Genomic DNA, 5,785 nt, shown 5'->3' on the forward strand with positions numbered 1-5,785 from the left:
TCACTGTTTTGGATCAATTACACTTTATGTTCCAGGAAAAGCAAAAAATAAAAACTTTTAAATGAAATCAATTGAAAAACACCTAAAACAATTTAGCTAGAAATAAATCTAACAAAAAATATGTCATTAGAAAGCAATACTGAGAGAAATAAAAGAGGATGTAAATAGGAGTAGGAATACACCATGTTCATTAATTGTTAAACTCAATATTGTAAAAATATAATTTTTTTCAAGTTGATCAAATCATGCAACATATATTTCAGCACTTTTGTTGCTATAAATTGAGAGATTGATTCTAAAATGTATATAAAAATGAAAAGGACCAACAATAGCCAGGACAAACTGGAAGAAGAAAATAAATCTGGAGAAATTGTACTATCAGTATGCTAGACTTACTATAATGCTAAAGGAATTAAGATGGTTTAGTTCAGGAGGAAGGACAGACAAAGAGAACAGAGAGGCAGAGTTGAAAATCCAGAAATGAATTCATATGTATATATACATATGTATATATGTCATATATGATATATAGATATATATGTATATATCTTATAGATACATATGACAGATAGATATAGCATATATCATATGATATATATGATATGTATAGGTATATCTATCTATATCAAATATTTCATGTATTGATATACATTTATATATCATACATATATATAACAGGTTCAATCAATTTATGACAAAGTGATACTATAGTGCAGTTGGGAAAAAAGTCTTTTACAGAAAAGATGGACTTTTCAATATGCATGCTGGATCATTCAAATATCTATGTAAAAAATAAATTTTGATCCCTGCCTCACAACATATACACCAGTCAATTCCAGATGGTTTATAGATTTAAATGTGAAATATAAAACACTAAAACTTTTCTAGGGAAACATAGGAGAATATCTTTATGAACTCGAGGTAGGAAAGTAGTTAGCACTCTGTATCTCTGGAGTCTTTATTCATGGATTCAACCAATTGCAGATTGAAAATATTTTTTTAAAAACATTGCGTCTGGTCTGAATAGAACAGACTTTTTTTCTTGTCGTTATTCCCTAAACAATACAGTATAACAACTATTTACACAGCATTTTTATTGTATTCAGTATTATAAGTAATCTAGAGATTATTTAAAGTATATGGGAGGATATGCATAAGATATATGCAAACACTATGCAATTTTATATTGGGAACTTGAGCATTTGCAATTTTTGGTATCTTCAGGAGGTCCTGGAACCCATCACCCATGGATTCTGAGGGATAAATGCATTTCATAAAAGCATTTGTGAACCCTGAATGTCTAAGACAGGTCTCAGTTAATTTATGAAGTTTATTTTTCCAAGGTGGAGGACGCACGCCCGTGACACCACCTCAGGAGGTTCTGATGACATGTGCCTGAGACGGTAGGGGCACAGCTTGGTTTTATACATTTTAGGGAGACATGAGACCTTGATCAATTTGTAAGATGTCCATTAGTTCAGTCCAGAAAGGGGGCAGCACTTGAGGTGAAGATGGGACAACTCAAAGTGGGGAGGAGGCTTCCAAGTCATAATGGTTGCATTCTTTTGAGTTTCTGATTAGCCTCTCCAAATAAAGCAATCAGATATACATTTATCTCAGTGAGCAGAGGGGTGACTTTGAGTCACCCCTCAAAGGCAGGTTTTTCCTAAGCAGTTCCCAGCTTGATTTTCTCTTTAGCTTAGTGATTTGGGGGCCCCAAGATTTATTTTCCTTTCACATTCCCCATCCCCCACCTTAAAAAAAAATCTTTAAGAGAAGGCATTTTAGGAGAAAATGAGTCTTTGGTCTCAGGTTTCATCTGATGTCTCATGGCTAGAATGGTTTATTCCTAGACAGGTAACTTCTGAGTTATTAGGAAAGTCCATTTTCAGAAGGTTGTGAAGTCTCATGTCCTATGAAGAGAAAATAGGGTGAGAAAAGGAGAAAAACAACAAGAAACAAAAGAACTATTCTGGAAAATTAATATAGGCCACATTACTCTGCAGTCCATACATCAGTAGGCAGGAATGAAAGGGACTTACGTGTGTAAATAGTTTGGTGTTATTTTCTTCTGAAGTTTAAGTTGTCTAGCTTCAGTTGCAAGGCTTTATGAAAGCACAGTTTGGTTTTCAGTGACTCCAAATTAGGAAATATTGGAAGAAAAAGAAGGAAAAAATTGAAAACATTATTTTGAAGACTTGTAGCCAAGAAAAATTAGAATGTGGTCCAATCTGTAGAAAATAACAAAAATTGAAAAACATAAGGCCAGACTAGAATCTAACAACAGGTGTACTATGGTTTTTGAAACATATTTTTTTCTCTCTCCAGTTTCCCATTTTAATTAAAGACAAATCATGGTTGGACTGATTTGCTTCCTTATACTTGACCTGATTATTTGTATACAGTGCAGCAAGAATAATTATTATTATTATTTTTTTTGAGACGGATTCTCGCTCTGTCACCCAGGCTGGAGTGCAGTGGCCGGATCTCAGCTCACTGCAAGCTCCGCCTCCCGGGTTTACGCCATTCTCCTGCCTCAGCCTCCAGAGTAGCTGGGACTACAGGCACCCGCCAACTCACCCGGCTAGTTTTTTGTATTTTTTTTAGTAGAGACAGAGTTTCACCGTGTTAGCCAGGATGGCCTCGATCTCCTGACCTCGTGATCCACCCGTCTCGGCCTCCCAAAGTGCTGGGATTACAGGCTACATAGTCTTTTAAATTGGCTTTGATGGAACTTTATTCCACAGAAGGAATCTCAGGTAAGACTTTTTTAAAGCCGAGCCCAGCCATGGATTTGTACCATCAAATACCTATGAGTTGGGAATTCCTCTCCATGTGAGGTTCCAAGATAAACTTGGGTCTTCTTGGCCTGTTAGAAAGTGACAATCTTTTCTTACCACAGATCAGGAATGATGTGTAGGGACTGTGTAGACAATGTGTGAGGCCAGTTTTCCCAAGGGTCTTTTATTTGCTCTGAAAGTCAATTGATTCCTTAAAGAAAAGCATACCATCCCAGTCCAAGCCTTAGTAAAATAATCAGTTTCTCCAATTGTGTCCTGTTATAAATGAGAACAGATTCTTATTGTACTTATGCAAATAACTGTTTTGCCATAATTTAAGAATACTCACAGTTTCCAAATACTTGAGAAATCAGGTAGAAAGAAACAAATATGTTCTAAATTTTGCTCATAGGAGTATACTAATTTGTTAAAAGCTGTCAATAGCTCAAAAGAAAAGTTTCCTTGACTCTGGAAAAAAAAAATGAAACAAAGGATCAGCAATGTTTTAAGCAAAAAGCCAAAGAGATTACTTCAATCTATATTAGTTCAGTCCATGTAGTTAATTCCTGTTCTGCTTGATATTCATGAACATTTCAGTTCTCCATGAGACCTGAAAGATTTTCTTCTATTCTGATGTCACAATCTCCAAAGTTACCAGAAACTTGTGTTCAAGAGCACCTGTTAGAGTTTTATGCTGATTATAAAACTACATTCTAAAGTGGATCAAAACAAGACAATTGTTCATGGATGACAAAAAGTTTTAAGGCAGCCAGAGTCAAAGACACAATTGACAAGGAAATTTGTTACCTCTATGACACACAATAATTTAACATAACAATGATAATTATTGCTGATAACGTACAGTGCATCATATCAGAATTATAAGATTTTCCCATAATTTTGGAACACATATCAATAATATATTTATACAAATCAGCCCAAAGAAAACCAAACACCAGTTCATATTTGACAAGGCCTCCTGTATAATTTTTATACCAAATAGCCAAATTCTGTCATTTCTGGACTTTACAGAACCTAATATCTTAAAGGATTAATTAGGGAAGAAAAAGATGTAATTTATAATTTGATTTTGGAAAGTTTGTCAAATATCAAAGGTTTAAAACACTTGATATCACAGTTCATCGTAAAATAAGTAATTCATTTGACCAAAGTCATAAACTCAATGATTTTTTTAAAAGGTGAAAAGTTTCATTCTTTGAGAGAGGAGACTTAATTTTCCAAACAATAAGCCCCAATAAAAACAGCATGAAGCCAATTCAATTTGTTTTTCAAAATTTTATAATTCATAAAATTTCAATCTTGACCATAAATTACAACTTCCATAAGTCTTTTATAACCTTTATAACCTTTATTAGATGTCACTTAATGCTTCAAGAAAACTTTGTTAAGCTGAGAAAGGGGTCCATATGCTGATCTTGCATCAGTGTGCCCTTGACATTAATAATTAAATTGCAGAGAAACTGAACTTACTTTATCTCTCAAAATCGGCCCCTACAACCTCACACACCCACCTCTTCTGTGATAGTTCCTGAGCCTTGAGGAGTTGAATAGCTTTAATTTCTAGCCCAATGTCTCAGGAACGCAGCTTATTTCTATTGGCATCTTCCACCAGGCCTGAAGATGATTAAAAATTACATAAGCAAACATCATTCTGCCTTGGGCTGGATTTATAGTTTTGTGACCCTTATGTCAAATTTTGACACCTTATAGTATTTGGCAGGGATAAGTATGAAATTACTTCATTAATAAATGCAAAAAAAAAATCTATGCTGTCAATTCTTAAGACATTTCTAACATTACTTTACCAATAATTGTAAAGTTTACATCATAAGGTATGGAGAGAAAAATTCTGGTGTGGTAAAGGGAAATTAAAATGGATTTAATTACTAATTAAACTTAAACATAAAATTATAGAAATTTTATAAAAGCCTTTTAAATATATATACACACACACACATCCTATAGCTTTTATTTCAGAACTTTAGCCATGAGATAAATACAAATTCACTGGCTTGCAAACAAAAAAACCTGTTGGATCCAAACAGTGGTTTTTATCTCAATAGAAAAATAACAGCAGATTTAAAGCAGATAGAAAAGAATATAGAGAAAAAAGAGAACTTAGGAACTCTATAAGTTTGCAGACTGACTTAGGCCTCTTTTTCCTTAATGCAAATGTGTTCAAAGACCATATTACTTTCATTTTACATAAACTCTGGCAAGTAGAAGTGCCATAAAACCTACAGAGTGCTCAAAAAGGGGTCATTCTCCTTGTTTTCTCCTCATACTTAGATTATTTGTTTCCACTTTTTTTCTTAGAAGGAAGAACTGAGCTGGGACCTAGGGTTTTTGTGTGGTGGACTGATGTGTGCTGCTTGTGGGCAAGTCATTTCCACCCTCTTATGTGTCTCAGTTTCTCTCTCCAGAAATCTATGACCTCTGAGAGGGCTCAAAACACTGGGTGATCAGCCCTTATATGCTTTTCCTGGATTAGTCTTTTTAAAAATGAATTTTGTTGGGGATTTCTCTGTAGGGCCACTGGGGATCAACCTCCCAGACACTCCTACAGGGATCCCAGTCACCTAAGGGCAGCTTTCAGCTGAGAAGAGCAAATGACCTTTTTCTTCAGAGCTATGAAAACAGTCTCACATTTACCTATGAAGACAACAGTTAAGTTTCTCATGCAAATACACATAGACAAGCCTAATAGAGATTAATGTTGGGAGAAAAAGCAATAGAGAAGACCCCTTAGGATGCATCTCCAAACTAGAATTAAGATCCTTAAACAACTTCCAAGGAGAAAAAAATAAATAAATAACAGCCAAGACCACTCCCTGTAAACTGCTCAGCCATCCCTAACTTTGTAGCTCCCTTTTACCGTTACACATGCCGAGGTCAAATCCTCTCCCAATACAAGGTAATCTCTGGTACCCAAGCCAAAGAGATCCGTCATGTGATACAGGAAAACAGAGCTTTAGACCTAAGAA

General features: G+C 34.8%; 1 long non-coding RNA gene across 1 annotated transcript; it reads right to left on the reverse strand.

The window, feature by feature from the left end:
- Window positions 1-944: 944 nt before the first annotated feature.
- On the reverse strand, window positions 945-2,231 carry LOC135969900 (uncharacterized). The gene is made up of 2 exons (XR_010585252.2): window positions 2,043-2,231; window positions 945-1,913 (listed from the first exon to the last, which is right to left on the reverse strand). It is a non-coding gene; the product is annotated as an uncharacterized lncRNA (long non-coding RNA).
- Window positions 2,232-5,785: the final 3,554 nt, after the last annotated feature.

This window comes from Macaca fascicularis, chromosome 3 (assembly GCF_037993035.2).
Source record: "Macaca fascicularis isolate 582-1 chromosome 3, T2T-MFA8v1.1".
NCBI classification, from domain to species: Eukaryota; Metazoa; Chordata; class Mammalia; order Primates; family Cercopithecidae; genus Macaca; species Macaca fascicularis.